Raw genomic sequence first — 18283 nt, 5'->3', positions numbered from 1 at the left:
CAGAATCTTGCAATTTGCAACGACATGGGTGGGACTAGAGAATATTATGCTAAGCGTAATAGGTCAATCAGAAAAGAAAATTATCATATGATCTCACTGATACGCAGAATTTAAGAAACAAAACAGAGGATCATAGGAGAAGAGAGGAAAACATAAAAAAGACGAAACCAGAGAGGGAGACAAATCATAAGAGACTCTTAATTTAAGAAACAAACTGAGGGGAACACCTGGGTGGCTCAGTCGTTAAGCGTCTGCCTTCGGCTCAGGTCATGATCCCAGGGTCCTGGGATCGAGCCCTGCATCGGGCTCCCTGATCAGTGGGGAGCCTGCTTCTCCCTCTCCCACTCCCCCTGCTTGTGTTCCCTCTATCGCTGTGTCTCTCTCTGTCAAATAAATAAATAAAATCTTAATAAAATATAAAATAAATAAAATAAAATTGTCTTAAAATTTTAAAAAATATATATTTCCAGTAGAGTTAACATATGGTGTTCCATGAGTTTCAGGTTTATAACATGGTGATTGAACATTTCCATACATTGCCCAGTGCTCATTACCACAAGTGCAATTCTTAATCCCCATCACCTCACCCATCCCCAGACACCACCTCCCCTCTTCTAGTCTTCTAGGATCCAAACCAGGATGATGGAATATTATCATTTTGCTCCACAGAATCAATTGACGGATGGGCCTTGAACCTAAGGGGACCTGAGGTGCTTCCTGATGGAAGAGCACACAGCACTTGAGAGGAAGTCTTGCCAACATGTCAAGCCTGAAACTGATCGGTTTCTACATCTGCCAGGTCCAACACAGCAGTCGTTAGAATCAAGGGGCTACTGAATATTTGGAATGCGGTTAGTAGGACCTCTTTCCTTAGAAGTGCATTTTAATTATCTTTCATTTACAGCTCACTGAAATGTAAACTTAAAACCTGAAGAAATATAGACTATTTTTCTATTAATCACATTTTTATTACTCTGGCGGAATTCTGTTTCCCTTAATGTGAAGCATTAAGCGGCAAGATGCAAGATTATTTTTGATTGTTGTGCACTTACACTTTTTACTTTTCAATGTTCCTGCCAGAAAATCTTAAATTCCATGTGTGGCTTGCATTTCTTTGTAATAACACTGTTCTCCACGAACAGTGGAGATTCCAGCACGAACTAAGAGGAAGTATGATGGACTGTGTTAATGTATATCTGGCTATAACGCATTCTGTGGGAATGCTCCAGAACAAACACCTCAGTATTTTCAAAAATGAGTAACAAATAGGAGACAACAAGAGCTGGAGAGGGAGAAGCAGAGAGTGAGAGCCAGAGGGAGGGGGAGGGAAGGAGGGAGGACTAAGGAAAGGGAGAAACTGAGGAGAAATCTACACATTGCTAGGAGGCTTGAAGACAGGTCCTACTGATCAGAGTGTGTGCATTTTATTTGGATCCTGATACAGAGAAAACAACTTAAATACAGCAATGGGAAGTTTGAACACTACGTATTTTATGATATTACATATTTTAAATTAATTTATGAATATTTAAAGGTTATGATGATAATACTTTGAAAAAGAGTTCTCATTTAGGGAAACACACATAAAACTGCAAATGAAATATGATGTCTGGGATTTGCTTTAAATAATATAGGAAAAAGTAAGTGGGTGGGATTGTATTCAAACAAGTTCAGCCCTAAGTTGATAACTGTTGAACCTGGCTGATGAGGACGGGAATGATGTGTTCTACGATTCTGTCTACTTGTGTGTGTTACTGACATTCTGCATCTAGAAAAGAGTGATAACGAGTACAAATCCACTGAGGATAATGGCAGCTGAATCTCTCAACACATGACTTTAAAGGGTCAGGGTTTAACCTCGAGAGTCAGTAACACTGCTCATAACCCTGTCCCCGAACAGCCAGGGGCCAGCACAACTGTGGACTCCAGATGGTTAATACTTAGCCGGGTCTGGGAGCCAGAGACAGCAGGGGGGTCAGCACAGACCAGGCACTTAGAAGAGAGGACTTCTGGGAGGATTCTCAGCAGGGAATACAGGTGAATGATGGCAGAAAGAGAGTGGGAAGAGCTCAGAGGTTGCCTGAGGCCTGCTGACTCCAGCTTCGGCTACTTGGATCAGAAGGAAGGGGCTGCACGGTGTGGAGGACAGAGGTGGCACTCAGGGGAGGGGCAGACCTGGATGAAGGTAGCGTCCTTTGGAGGCTTGTGCTAAAGAGAATGAAGCCACTGGTAGAAATGAAAAGACCTACTGGAAGAAAACAGGATTCCAGGAGCAGAAGACAAACCTCCCCTATCCCCAGACCTTTACATCTCTTAGAATAATTACACCAAAGAGAGGGATCCAGACCTCAGAAATCCACTAAGCTACTCAGAGCACTCATCCGTTCCTACGTGGAACTTTTGTTTCTCATAGGTAACAAACCCAGGTGTGTTAAAGTGAAAATGCAGAGCAGACCGGTGTCCCCAGGTGACAGAAGAAAACAAAACAAGCAGAAATAGAGAGTGAAACATTTCAGCCCAGTAAAGATCCCCCCTGAAATCAATCACAAAACATAGGAAAACTGTAAAATCACATCCCGACCTGAATGAAATGTACGAACAAGCATTTGTAGACATGAAAAGGTAAAAGTTCATTTAACAAACACACGACTCCAAAGAGAAGTGGGCAAGAAACAAGAAATGGGAAACTAGAATTGGCAAGACTAGGAAAAAACTGAACAAAAATTCTCTGGAAAAGAGGCTGATCAACAAGATTCATAAGGGCAACATGGGTGCAAAATTATAGTGGACATTGAATACAGAAAAGAAAGCAGCCAAGAGAATAGAAATGAACAAAAGATACTGAGACAGGGTCGCAGAGAAAGTCCTGGATGCCTGCGGGAGGCGGAACCAGAGGAGCCAACGCTAAGACCTATCCTCATAGAACTAATAGATTTCAAAGAAAAAGAAGAAAACTCCTCTGAAGCTACAGACTTGCCCCCCAGCAACCACCAAAAAGACTTTCTTTCCATATCCAATGGAAAGAAAATCAGTTTACATTCTATATCCCAATCAAACATACAAAGGAAGGCAATATATATATTTTTCTTTAAAAATTTTTTATTTAAATTCCATTTAATTACCATTTACTGTATTATTAGTTGCAGAGGTAGAATTCAGTGATTCAGCGCACCTGGGTGGCTCAGTCAGTTAAGCGTCTGCCCTGGGCTCAGGTCATCTTAGGATCAAGTCCCATATCCAGCCCCCTGCTCAGCACGGAGTCTGCTTCTCCCTCTCCTTCTACCCCTCTCTCCTGCTTGTGTTCTCACTCTCTCATGCTCTCTTTCTCAAATAAATAAATAAAATAATTTTAAAAAGAATTCCACTATTTGTCAGTTGCATATAACACCCCGGGTTCATTACATCAAAAGCCCTCCTTAATGCCCATCACCCAGTTTACCCCATCCCCCTACCCACCTCCCCTCCAGCAACCCTCAGTTGGTATGCTATAGTTGAGTCTCTGATGCTTTGCCGCCCTCTCTTGTTTTCCTCTTCTTTTATTTTTCCTTCCCTTTCCTTATATTCTTCTGTTTTGTTTCTTAAATTCCATTTATGATTGAAATCATATGGTATTTGTCTTTTTCTGGCTGAATTATTTCACTTAGTAAAATACCCTCTAGTTCCGTCCATGTTGTTGCAAATCGCAAGATTTCATTTTTTTGGTGGCTGAGGATTATTCCATCATATGTATAGATGCCACCTTTCCATAGTTTGTTGTGGACATTGTTCCTATAAACATTGGGGTGCAGGTGCCCCTGCAAAACACTATGTTTGTATCCTTTGGATAAATACCTTTATTTTTTTTTAAATGAATAAATTGTAGCTTAATACGTAGCTGTATTTTTAACTTTCTAATTTTTAAAAATATTTTATTTATTTACTTGCCAGAGAGAAAGCACGAGTGCCCAAGCAGGGGTGCGGCAGGCAGAAGGCGCAGCAGGCTTCCCGCTGAGCAGGGAGCCTGATGGGGGGCTTGACCCCGGGACCCAGGGATCATGACCTGTGCCAAAAGCAGATGCTTAACTGACTGAGCCACCCAGGCATTCCTATTTTTAACTGTTGGAGGAAACTTCAAAGTGTTTTCCAGAGTGGCTGCCCCAGTTTGCATTCCCACCGACAGTGTGAGAGGGTTCCCCTTTCTCCCTATTCTTGCCAACATCTGTTGTTTCCTGAGTTGGTAATTTTAGCCATTCTGACTGGTGTGAGTTGGTATCTCACTGTGGTTTGGATTTGTATTTCCCTGAGAAAGCACTCTATTTTTAAAGCTCAGTAAAATCCCATTGTGCAAGTACTTTCTACTCAGGTAGGATGTCCATGTATGCAGGCAGTAGAAAAAGAGTATTCAATATGGAACCCTCAGGGAGTCCTGAATCCATCACTAGCTGTCCTTTGAAGGTGAAATCCATCCAACGAGAGATGACTGGGGAAATTTCGACTTTCGAACAGCTGATCAGTGTTGAATCGACTTAACTGTACATCTAAAACAAGAATCTGGGAGTGGAGCAGGTGGGGAAAATAGGATGTAAATGGCATCTGTTTCACTGTGTGGAAACAAGAGTATAAGAAGAGGCAGGTTAAGACAGAAGGAAAGAGAAAATAGAATAATGTCAACAGTTTGAGGTTAAGAGATCACTTAAAACTTAGAGACTGAATGTGAAAAGTTTCACAAGCTAAGAAGGAACCAAACATGTCCAAAACCTTTTGGCTCATTCGGTTAAGCATCTGCTTTTGGCCCAGGTCATGATCCCTGGGTCCCAGGGTCAAGCCCCCCATCAGACAGAAGGAAAGAGAAAATAGAATAATGCCAACAGTTTGGGGTTAAGAGATCACTTAAAACTGAGAGACTGAATGTGAAAAGTTTCACAAGCTAAGAAGGAACCAAACGTGTCCAAAACCTTTTGGTGCAATGCTCAGCCCTGCCTATACACCCTTCCTAAACCCCAAACTCACATATAGACACACACAGGTGCACACACAGAAAAGAAAACCCATGCCACAGAGAGACAAACACAGCCAAAATTTCTTTTCTGTATGGTATGTTTAGCCTAAAAGAGATGGAGACTCAGCATTAAATATGACGAGGAGAACCAAGAATATTTGCATTACTGGGTATCCAGATCCACCAAATGGCCATGATAGTAACAGATTAGAGCATCAAATGTAAAAAATCAATAGTCCACGTGATTGTCAAAACAAAACCTTTAATGATAATGAACAGGGAGGGAATGTTCTTTTCCACATCACATTGCCAGCAGATACATGTTGTGTGGGAATGATAAAGTCGGAATTCTTCCAATACACAAACACACACAGGGTTATGACACACTGTCGGGATCCTTAAAAGATGGCGACATTTTAGAGAAAGACTGTGGAGAAGAGGATCTGCATACATTCTCAGAGTACCACTTACCAAATCACTAATTTAAGAAAGAAACTCGTGTGTCTTGCTATGAATAGATGGCAAAGGCCCTTCCCCAGCAAAATACCCAGTGTTGCTACCACCAGAATGGTGATGGGCAAACTGGACACGCGTGGTCTCCGGGTGGGCTGAGCTGGGACACACACAGCGGTAACTACGGAGTGTCCTGGCCAAAGGGTTAGGCTGAATTTAATCAGGAGGAAATGATCAGACGACTTCAGGATGTAGGCCATTCAGCTGGACATCTGGCCTGTCCCCTACAAACAAGGGAATGTCACCACCACCGAGACAGCCACCCAAAGGTGAGGAGATGTTTTGGGTTGGAAAGGACTAAAGAAATACAGTCACATGTTCTTTTTAGTCCTTTGAAACCCAAAATAGCTCTTCTCCTTTCAGTTGTCTCTTATTTGTGGTGACACTGACTGTTTGAAGACACAGGCCATTCATCCTGTTCAATGTTCTACATCCTGAAGTTGTCTGATCACTACCTCGTGCTCAAATTCAGGCTAAAGCTCTCCAGCAAGAACACTGCGTAGTTAATGCTGTGTGCTCCTAGCAGAGCCCATCTGGTGGCCAGAATGTCCAGTATGACATGTGGTCTTTTTCCATGATGCTCCTGACTCCGGTTCTCTGCAGGATGGAATTGAGAACAGCAAGACTTATGGTCTCTCAAAACTGTGTGTGATCTACTCAGGCATTGGTGTCCTTAGCGATTTATCACAACTGCAGCTGAAGGGCTAGAATTTCTCTCCTCCAACCAGTCTTTTGCAGCCCAAATCACAGAGAATGGCTTGTGATCGTGATGTTGATTCTCAGCAAAGGATCCCTCCTGTGCTCTGCTTGGGCTGTAACTTGATGCGCTGCTCTAGATTTCCTTTCATCAAGTGGAAAATCATGGGGTTTTATGATGAGGTTTTATGATGGGGTTTCATTCAAGTGAAATTTCATTCAATCTCTTTTCTTAGTTTCTGAAGGACTTGGTATCTGATAGAGGAAGAGAGAGAGAAACCAAATGCGAGTCTTGCTCAGATCCTGCTGACAGCTGAGCCTGGAGGGGTGGCTACATGGTGACAGAGGCTAGGAGCAAGCTGAACCCCTGTCCAGAGAAGAAGCTGAAGGGGGAGCCACAGGTAGGCTGAGGGGGAGAGTGAGAGCCACAGGTCAAAAGCAATACTTCACCAAACTGACAACCAGCCTGTGTTGCAGGATCCAGGGACCCCTGTGCTCCCGCCAGTGGGAGCCAGGTGATATCCCAGCTCAAGGCTGCTGTGAGCTTTTGCCAGATCGCAACTACCTCTCCCTCAGGGGCCACTTCACTCTTGAGGCTTTCTCACGCCTCCCAGCGAGGGATGGACCTAGCACCCAACACATACGTTCAGAAACAGACTGCTGTAGGAAGGAGGGGACCCTTGGCAGACAAACACACCCCCTTCTCACCTTTGTCCCAGTCTTCTGAGGCGGAGTCCAGGCTACGGAATGAGTCCTAGACTGTGAGAGCCAACAGGGGCCTCTGAATATCTCCAAGTTCCTTTCTGCCATGTGCAGATGAGGAGCTGTCGTCCAAGGCACTAAGGAGCCCCGAAAGCCATGTGACCTGTGCCTGAAAACCCTGGACTGAAACCCAGGCTCAGGCCTGTGCAAACATCTAGGGGAAGGGAGAGCGAAGCATCTGATCTGGAGGTGTGGGCAGGCAGTAGACACTGTTGGTCACTTGGCTGGACAGAAACAAGCCCAGAGGGGCTGAGGGAAGGACCCAAGAACGAGAAACTCAAAGGGCAATTCACACAAAGGGAGCAGGGGTGTAACCATGGCCCTAGTCATTTTCACTCAGGGACACCAACATTCTCGGAAGGTAATCTCACACAGGATAGACCTTAGGGCATTTCTAGGAATATGCTCATTACATAGACTCACAAACTCTTACGTGAAAATGAGAAAGCATTAGTTTTAGCTCTCTAGATTCTCATCCCTTCTTTTCCAAACTTTCCCTAAGGACATAGGCTGTCAGTGTTTCCTGGTGTAAAGAAGGGCCTGCAAATGGATTAACACAGGAGAATGAGACCTAAGCTGCTTTACTGAGTTGGTGTCAAAGGGCAAAATTTGACTAAAATATTTTCTTTCAAACTGCACTGAACCTGTCAGGGGCTGTGAAATCCACTTAGTTACTAGTGAACTGTCCTTTTCATTGTCATAGGAGGAAAGAAAGCACTAAATTCCTTGACCTTTGATCAGGGAAGGGATTATGTTTTGGATACTGGCTTTTTATGCAATATGGATTTCTTCCTGTATCCTATATTATAGGGGTGGAGGAGAAACCTGACTCCAGCCGGTCCGGTGTGGCACTCCCAGCTGTGACTCGGGTTCTCATCTAGATTTTGTCGTGGGGGCACTTTCTCCTCAGCTTCAACGCTTCTTATTCACAGGGAGAAGTTGAGGGTTACGTGTCCTCCTAGGTCAGATTTCCTGAAAGACCCCGGAGGAGAAGCCTTGTGCAAGTGACTCATTAAGACAATGCTCCTGGGAGAAGGAGGCCTGGGTTGGGGAAGCAGGGAAGGAAGACAGAGGCCAAGAAATTGTGTGATTTCCCGAAAAGTTCCACTTGCTTGGCGACATGTGTAAATGATGCCGCTCTGCTGAGGAGGGCCAGATGCAACCAGGTGATGGAGATGGAAGCGCGTGCGGGCCACTGCTTTCTGAGGAAGGGGGCTCAAAGGCAGGGAGGCAGCCCCGTGGGAAGCAGAGTTAAGACCAGACAGAGGTAGCACCAGCTGTGAGGGTGACCAACTGAGGAAGAGAACAAGGAGTGTGTGTGTTTGGGGGTGGGTGGAGGTAGAATCAGAAGGAGAGTAAGAGGAATCCGTGCCCCAGAGCCACGTATGTGTGATCACCTCTGTGCCCGAAGCTTGAAGGCCACGGAATGTGCTTGCGAGTCTCCACTTGCCGAACTGCAGTTTCCTCTTGATAATCTTCTGTTTCATGGCACCGAGGGCTTTCATGGGGCCCAAGACGTGACACCCACGCTGGCTGTCCCTTGAGCCCTCTGCAGCATCACCATCCAGCTTGGGAGGGTTCTTCATGCAGATGGAAGCTTCCAAACCCAGCTCTGAAAAGAAAAGCACATCAACAGGATTTGCTGTGATTCATGAGCCTTCTGAGCCTCCACCTGCACTGACGCCAAAGAAGGACAGTGGGCAGAATGAGAAAGGCCATCCGACAGGTCACAGGTGAGGGGAAGCCAGTGGACACACTTTGATTATTTCCTGTTTTCTTCTTCTCTCTCACACTACCCTGTAAGGATAAGAGGACCAGGAGGCCAACGTGCTCACAACCGACAAAAGTGAAATCGAGAGAAACAGAAATGGTAAAGAGAGGTAGTTCCGGGGAAGAGAAGACAAAGGCAAGGAAATCATGCTGGAAAGAGGCCGTCCTATTGGAGGGAAGAGACTGTAGAGATCAGCCAACGTCAAAGTTGAAGGGAAGACTTTGAGGAGCAACCAGGGAAGAGAAAGCTGGGGAATTTACACAACACGCCTCAACATATGGTACATTTCCTATATGAACACTAGGTATAATATACGTCATGTATGTGACATAAGATATAGAGGCGTGTGTCTGTATGTACGTATGTATCTAATTGAGAAAATGATTAAATAGGGATTTGGGGGACATGGAGCATAACCTTCTCACCCCCTTTCTGGTCAGTTGAAATTGGAAAAAATACACAAATTCAAGAGGAAAGAGAAAAGCAGTGGCGAGAAACAGGTGACCTGTTCAACACCTCGGAAGGATTTCAGGGGGAGCAGAATGAAACCACCTGCCACAGTGGGATAGTTTGTATTCACCCCCAGTTCATAGGTTGAAACCTAATCCCCAATGTGATGGTATTGTGGGGTGAAACTTTGGGAGGCAGATCCCCCCATCAAAGGGACTCATGCCCAAAAGAGAGACCCCAAAGAGCTCCCTCGTCCCTCCGCCCTGTGAGGACAGAGCAAGAAGGCGGCCACCTCTGAACCACGAAGGCAGTGTCACCAGGCCCGAAGATGCACCTGTTGGATTGTGGATCTACGGCGCCGGCAGAACCGTGAGTTATCGATTTCTGTTGTGGACAAGTCAGCCTGTCTGTGGCGTTTCTGTTATACTCGCCAGAATGGACAAAGACCCTGGCACGGAGCCTGGTTTTCTGTTCAGGCCTCTGTGGAAGGTGAGTCCCAGAGAGAGGGACTGAGCCAGTGGGGTGAGTCGGGGCCGAGACCGTGGGCACTGAGGAGAAGTGACAGAGAGGCTCGAGGGGGAAGACAGTAAGTAGGTGACGTTCAACGGCCCTTGTTGGGGCTGTGCATCCCCGAACACTCACTGAGCTCTTTCTCTGGGGCCCCTCCCTGGTGCCACCGTGCTGCTGCATATGTCACCGCCACGTGGGAACGGCGATTCTTCATTTCTCAGGTTGTTTGGTGCCTGACAGAGTAGCCCCGGGCCACCCCAGGTTCCAGGAAGGGACACTGAGTGCGGGAGGGTAAGGAAGACATGACCCAGGGGAGGGTAGTGAAGACACGACCCAGGGGAGGGTGGAAAATCTCAGACGTCAGGAAATCTGAGCAGAGGTGGATCCTGATGAGCAGGAAGCTGGGAACGAGGCCCCAGAGATGAAGGGAGAAGACGAACTAGACGGAGGATCAGCAGAGAGAGTGACGCGTGCACTTTATGTAAGAAAGTGGCCCCTTATTTCTTTAGAAAAGGGAAAAAAACAAAACTAACCGGGAGACCAGTATTTCCATTGTGACTGTGAGCGCCGAACAGGGAAGATGGGCTTGGAGATGCTGAAGGAGAGGAAACGGGGCACACGAGCCTTCCTGAGAAAGCCACGGGAGATGGGGTTTGGGGAAGTGGGGCCGGTAGGAACCGACCACCCTGCATGAAACAAGCCCTGACACCATTTTCCAAGTGTTAAAGCACCACAGAGGCCCAAGAATTAGACTCGACAAATTCATAGATGTTATCAAGCAATTGTTGTTGAATCAAGCCCCCTAGAAAAGATGTGGTTTCATGCTCCCAGCATTGATGGAACGGAGATACCATTTTCAGCGGTTCCGAAGAGGGGACTGAGGGGACAATATGGAAGAAGATGACTACGTTGGCCAGTTAAACAGCCAGGAAGGCGCAAGCCCAGGCTCTAAGTAATGTAGCAGGGGTCTGAGTCCCTTTGGAAACTTCCAGGCCAGAGGTGCTACAGGATCAGACTTGTGGGTCTTCAGGGAGGGCATACAGCGCCCAGTCCTTGCATCACACACTCCTCAGTGAGGTCTAGGCTGCAGTCCCTAATCAAAGGTGCTCAGATTGCTACTGTGAAGGGAGTCCGTGTTCTCAGAAAGGGGGCTAACCAGAGACTTGCCACAGCCTCTCGCCAGAGCAGGTCAGCCTCAGGAAGGCCGTGGCACCTCCCTGCCGTAGGCCCTGGTCCCCTGTGTGCATCTCCTTCTCACCAGTCTGTTCACCTGTCACTACAAATGGTTTCCAAGAATCTGTGACTGATTAGTCTCCCTGGCAGCACCCTGTATCTCCTCTCACCATGGATTCCCCCACCTCCTTCTATCTGCTCTTTTCGGCTGCCCTGTCGATGCCCCCAAGTCCTGTCTTCCCACAAGCCCACCGTGCTGGTGAACACTCACTGCCCTCTCTGCTGCACACAGTCCACTCCTCACCCTGCCTCTGGTGTCCCTCGATCTTATGGTCCCTCTCTGTCCTCCAGCATCACTTCTCCCAGCCCCACACCAGGTGTCTCCCCAGCTCCCAGGTCTTCTGCCACAAACATGTCTCTCGGATCGGTGGGCTCTCCATCAGTCCTCGAGGCACAGTGTACTAGCCATTCATAATTGAGGACATGTCATAAGATTTGATGATACTTCCTACTGGGGGAAAGGCTAAATCCTCTGCAATTAGCACATCTGGTTGGGGAAGGAGTTGTCAAAACCAGGTTGCCCATTCTCAAACGTTATCTTGAATGAAGATCTAAGTGTGTTTAAAGTTATCACTCCTAATGTCCTCATGTTCTTTTACGGCTCTTTTCTCAACTGCCAGGCTTCATTTAATCTACTCATACAATATGCTTTGCAAATGCAGAAGAAAAGGGAAAATATTTTATCAAACTCTGAAGGACTGCCCACTATTTTTAGTTTGGCTGGTGGGGAAAAGCCCTAGAGCAAAGATGAGGTTGGCATTTCGGGTGAGACTGGACTGTTTCTACAGGGTTTCTCCCTGTGCAGGGAGGATTGGGCCGGGTAGCCCTCCTGCGACCCTGCTGCTGGAATCACAGCCCATGCCCACTGTTCACACGCTGCCGTCGGAACCCGCACCTGGACAGACAGTGTCTAATGTAGACGCTGCGTTCACTCATCTCAGCCCATCCACGTGGGTGAATTATGCCCCCCTGGTCCAGGGTGAATGGAAGGCCATATCACACACACCTGCCTTCTGAGACATGTGTCTGAACCTTTCTCATCCCTGCCCCGATGGGAACCCACACCTGGCCGTCAGCATCTCAGAGAGAACTGCGCAACCTTACAAGGGTGCCAGGCAGCCAAGGGAGGAGCCTCCATGCGCCCCCTGGTGGCAGCAGAAAAGGCCCGGGACCCCTCAGCCCTGATTGCTTTTGGATGGAGAGCCTCTTGGAGACGTTCATCTCCCGGAGGGGCTGGATGAGCCACTGGCTCTGCTCACACCACAGACTGACTCACAAGGTAGGAGTTGGCGGATATGTGGCTGGGTCACAGGGGTCTTTCGGGCATTCTTGCAACATTTTTGTTTACATTTACAACTGTTTCAAATAATTTGGGACAAAAGCAGAGATGAAAGGGTGAGCCCCATCCCCACTTACTCCCTGACAGGACTGACTTGTGAGCAATGACAGTCTGATCTGGTGAGTCTGACGTCCCACTCCCCACTGGCCAGGGGTCTTGGGCAAGTGACGTGACTTTGGTGAGGCTCAGCACCCTCAGCTGTCACAGGAGATTCGGCGTGGACTGGAGAGTGTCCCTGTGGGGACCCAATGCTTCCAGCCTAACAGAGCTGCTGCTGAGCGGGCGCGGGAAAGAGCATGGTAGACAACAAAAGCAAAATAACTGTGTGTTTCATTTCTGCTTCCTGAGTTGCTATAATCTCGAGGAATCCTTTGCTTCTTTGCCCCTCGGGGAGGGATGGGAAACAGGGGAGAAGGTGGTCCTAGTGTGGAAAGGCTGTTACTGACCAAATAGGGTTGAGGGACAAAACCTTCCATGGCCAATTTCACTAGACAACATTGACATGGTAAGGAACATCATATACTCCTTGCTGCTCCTACAAGGTGATTTGATGAGCAAAGAAAGTCTCCTAACAATGCAAATGCTTCTCCAAGAAGGGAAGGCCGAAAAATAACCTGAGTGGGAAGAAATGGGAAATTGGGTTTTAGCCTGCACTCCTATGCGAGTGGGGCCCCAAGGGGGTCTTGCTCAGCAGGCAGCATGTTCTGAAGAATCTGGAGAGGGGAACAACTCTGCTTTGCTCCTGAATGAGGCCATACCCATGTCAGGTGCACAGGCCATTGATCATTTACAGGACTTACGCCACTGAGCAGACACGTGACTGAAAACATATCCACACGGGGGAGAAAACCACTGATGCTGCAGAAAGGGTGACAAGCACGCCATCCGTGGAGGATGGAAAACCAGGGCTAGAGCTTTGGCTTCACTGAAACCATACTGTACAGGCAGGACTCAATGCTCAGGATCTTCCATCTAAATGCTCCAGAGGAACGTAGTCACCCCAGGAACAAAAACTTTGAAATCAGCAACAATATCACAGATGCTACAGATAGGGAGCTGACTGGAAACCTGTGTGGAGAGCCAGAGAGTTTGCAGGAAGCACACAGGAAGTACAATTGGCAATAAAATTTCATGGGCAGCACAAGATTCTTCTGGAAAGAAATAAAAAGAGGCCTGTTACCCAGACGTCTCCAGGGGAGATAGTGGTGCCTGAGTTTTTGCCCTTTTCCCTCCATTTCTCCTCTCTAACCTGACTTGGTACCAACAGCCTGCACTTGTGAGGGGGCCAGGTGACAGAAGGTAGTCTGCGACAGAAGGAAAGGAAATTGGATCCACAAGATACCTTTTTTTTTTTTTTAAGTAGTCTCCACAACCAGTGTGGAGCTTAACCTGGGGCTTGAGTTCACAACACTGAGTTGAAGATCTGAGTGGATATCAAGAGCTGGATGCATAACCAAATGAACCACCTGGGAGTCCCAATGTTTTCAAAATTAAATCCAAGGGCAGAGTTCAAACCAGCTTGAGTCTACAGGGCCTATTGCCACGGGTGCATGTCTCAGCCTATTTAGGTTGTTGGATACAGAGAAGACAGGCTTCCTGGGAGCCCCAGGAACGTTGTGTCCCTCACATGGGAGTACTTACCATCTCCATCCAGACCCAGGAAGGTTTCCGGCTTATCAATTATGGATGAGGCATTTGTATACGGCCTCCAGGTGTCTGGCAGGTCATGGCCAACTGAAGAAGTCAAATAACATTCGTCCAGTGAGTCCTGTGGGACTTCATTCTCTTCTGCCACTGGCAGCTCCCTGGGGAACCTGGTGTTACAGGGAGGACAGGAGATGCAACGAGAAGGTTGAGTCAACACGGAGTCCCAGCTGGTGTTGTTGGCAGGGAGGAGGGACTGGTCACAGGAAACCAATGGGAATTCCCCATCAAGGGAGATGAACCATTCTGCCTCTCTCTGGGGCCAGAGTGTAGCTGCACTGAGGATAGATCAGGGAGGCAGGGAGAGAGTGAGAGCAGGAGGTGCTCAGAGCATGGCCAGAATGGGAGTTTAAGGGAAGCAGTCTGAACCACCCTGTGCACAAGAGTCACAACACACAGAACACTCAGAAAACAATAAAACCACCATCACACCGTTGCATACATTTTGTTGAAATTTACAGAAATCACCAAGACAACCCCAGACTGGCAGCATTGTAGAGTCCTGGAAAGCTCGTGTGTTCAACGCCTACTTGTCTAAATACTGAGACGTGAATTTTTTTTTTTACTAAACACTTTCCTTGCCATGAATTCCTGCCAACATCATAATGCGAAACCAGCAGCGACAGACGGGCATTTTGGATTGATCCAATACGAACAGTTCCTGTGATTGCTTAGGATACTTGCATCAATGGACTAGAGGTTCCTACATTTGGGAGGGATTAAGAAAGGGGCCTATAGAAGTACCACAGTGAAACAGAGAACATTGCTAATGGACCACGTTGTGGGTAGCTGAATGGGTAAAATAGGTACATTTAGCACTTTCTAAATTTGCCTAGATCTGAGATCACCATTGAATTAAAGCCCATGATTCTTCAGAGTTACCTGGGGTATATCCGGTCTTGGTCTTCCACCGAAAGATCAGTATGATTTTCTACAAACAGATACAGACAGGTCCAGTCATATTAAACAGAACATTTGTACATTAAAATTAAGTATCCGATACAACTAGTACATGGGCATAATTATCCTTAGTGGGGCAGCAGGATATTGTGAGAGAAAATCGTCCAGGAGGCCTCAGGTAGTGTCTTGGGATTGTGCCTTGGTTTGCTTTCCTAAAGCACCGGGCATGAGCTCCCTGCTGTGATAGAGCCACAGCTCAAGAGTCCGTGTACAGAGGGAAACATCTGTTTTGCCACAGATTCTGGGGGAACAGCTTACCTGCATTCGAAAAACGTACCGCCACCTTCTCTCATTACCTTATCCCATGAGATGCTCTAGGTGTGAGGGTTTAAGGGAATTTAGACCCAAAGACCAGACTGGTGGATGGAATCTGCAAACCCTCACATCAACAGGAATCTATTGTGTACAATCCTTTGTGCCACACAGACATATGAGCCATGCATGGGCAGGGGCAATGCCCAGGCTCAGCTTTGCTTCGGGGAAACATACAAGCAAGCTGATGGTAGAGGTGTTGATGTCCTGATACTCCAGGGATGACTCAGTCGAGACAGCCAACACGGAGGACACAGACACTGGGGATCAGTGCAGTCAAAGCAGGCAAACGACAAATCCAAAGATACAGGTAAGGCTGACAGCATCTTTGGACAGGCACAAATATTCAAGGGACGTTGTTCAGGTATGAAAACGAGAGCATCGCAGATGAGGAGACACATTTAAAGGAAATTAGGAACAAAGACACACCCCTCTGCATGTGCAGCAAAACTGAGTGTGAGTTTGTCACATCTGCCTTGACTCCAATGTCCTAACTTCTGTCAGGAGCCAGAAGCATGGCCTGAGATGAGGAACAAAGGGCAGGTCCCTGACTCACCTGATGTCTATGCTGAAAAGTCTATCCTAGAGCCTGACTCAGATCCCTATGTCTACCGGGCTTCTACACAGCAATGACACATCTCAGCGGAACCAGAGGCTGGGATACCAAAAATAGTGGGTCCACTTGGGAGTCCTGTTGGAGCTTTATCACCTTGACAATGGAGGACTCACTAGCTACTTCCAGAGAACAACAGATGTCCAGATCTTGGAATGAGTTGATGTCAGCCCTCCTAGAAGTCCCGTGGGGGTCAGACAGGTCAGGAAGTGCTGAGGAAGTCAAATAGCATTCATCCAGTGAGTCCCATGGGGCATCCTGCTCTTCCACCACCGGCAGCTCCCTGCTGAACCTGGTAGGGTGGGGAGATCTGAACATTAAGACAAGAAAAGTAGACACCCCAGCATCCTAATGGTTTTGATGGGCGGCTGCGGCGAATTACACTCATAACAAAGGGACACACCCATTATTGATGGCAAAAACTATCCTCCAGTGTGGCTGCTGTGGGGGCAGTAGACATAGAGAAGAGAAGGTGCCCAGGGCAGTGGCCACAGAACTAAGCTTCTGAACAACAAACTGAACTATTGTGGAATGGAAGTTTTGACTCACAACATGCATGGAGAATCCCAAAGTTGGCTTCAACACTTTGACATAAATTGTATTGACCAAGTGAACCCGGGAGTTAAAAAGCATCTTCAAAATGGAGAGATCTTGTGTCTTCAATGCCTCTCTCTCTAACTATTGTGACATGATGTGAATTTTATCCTAGATATTCTTTGGCTATAATATATCTTCAGTGTGGTAAGACCAAAGAGGGAGAGGCAGATATGCCTCTCACTCTGGTTTTACAAAAAGAGAGAAGAGGGGAATGCAGAGAATCCCAGTGACTGATTAATTCACCAAGTTCAACTGACTGCAGGTTACTGAAATGGAGGGGTCAATAAAAGGAACTTAACCATGTTACACAGTGAAGACACCCATCATGGTTAAAAGAGACTTTTTGTGATTGGAGAACGGATGAAATAAGTATGTTCGGCAATTCCTATTTTTCCCTCGAAATGCAGTCCTTCAGTTGAAGCACTGAAATAACAACCCATGAGTCTTCAGAGTTACCTGGGGCATATCTGGTCCTGGTCTTCTTCCTCCTCCTGATGGAATTGATTTTCTGGAAATATATACAGACAGGGCCGCTCATTAAGGAGATCCTTCTTGGTACGTTAATAATCCAGTGTCTCATGCTACCCACGCACTCAGATATGTTCAGTGTGAGAACAGGTTTAGTCAGAAGAGTATTTCAGGGTGCCTCCGATATTGTCTTGGGATAACTGGCTTGATTTCCCAGCCCGAGGCATTTGGAAAAATTTACATCGTCTAGGAGATTAGCATCACAGTTTCCCCTGTCGTAAGTCTGTGCAAGCACTTTAACTTCTCTTTTTCACACCAATTCTGGGGAGCCAGCCTCCCTGCATTCGAAAAGGATGACTGCAGCGTTCAGCCTTCTCTCATCAGATAGCTGGTTGTTGAAGGCTTAGTGGAATTGGTACACTGAGACTGAACAGATGGAATGCAAAGACAAACCCTCCAATTCAAGTGAGTCTTTGGTGCTACTCAGAACATTGGCCCAATTCATGTGGTGGGAGAATGCCAAGGCACAGCTGTGCTTCTGGAAACATAAACAAGCTATCAGTGGAGACACTTAGGGTGGTTTTCAGACAACCGTTTAGGAAGACAAGCCAACCTAAAGGAGACAGAGAATGGGACTAAGAACAGCAAAACCAGTTAACCCTGGACAAGAATGCCAAGTGACTGCGGCCAGCATAGATTCTTAAGGGACCCGGCTCAGAGATGAAGCCTAGAGCTTATTACAGGTGAAAAGAGACATGTCATCCACACTACGTCTGACAGACACCTTCTATGGTCATGTGGCTGAGGTGAGTTGAGTTTGTGGTGCCTGCCTTGGCCCAACAACGACCTGACAGAGAAGCCAAGGTGACATGGGCATGCCCTGGGAGTAGGAAGAGAGCCTACAACATCCCTGCCCACTGGGATGACCTCTCTCGGCACAGCAGAGGTCTGGGGTACAAAGAAGAGGAGATCTTTGTGGGTGTCCAGGTGGAGCTTGATCACCTGGACAATGGAGTACTCACTGGTCGCTTCCAGAGAGGAACAGACTTCCAGTTCCTCAGGTAGGAAGATGGCGGTGCTCCTGTAAGGCCAGTAGGAGTCAGACAGGTCGGGAAGAACAGAATATGTCAAGTAGTGTTCATCCTGAGAGTCCCTTGAGATGTCCTGCTCTACCACCTCTACCAGCTGTCTGCTGAGCCTGCAGGGTGGGGACAACTGAAGATTAACCTAAAGGGATCTGAAATCATATGTCCTGTCTGGCTTGGATGGAAGGCAGAAAGGAGTGGTCAAGAAAGCAAAGAGAGGGAGGACCCATTAAAGAGAGAAACAACTCTTGTTTTTGTGGGACAAGTTGTGTTTGTCACAGGGGCAGCAGAT

Source organism: Mirounga angustirostris, unplaced genomic scaffold (assembly GCF_029215605.1).
Source record: "Mirounga angustirostris isolate CCGP_5_RB_7025 unplaced genomic scaffold, mMirAng1.0.hap1 SCAF_4, whole genome shotgun sequence".
Taxonomy (NCBI): domain Eukaryota; kingdom Metazoa; phylum Chordata; class Mammalia; order Carnivora; family Phocidae; genus Mirounga; species Mirounga angustirostris.
This window is presented reverse-complemented; position numbering follows the sequence as displayed.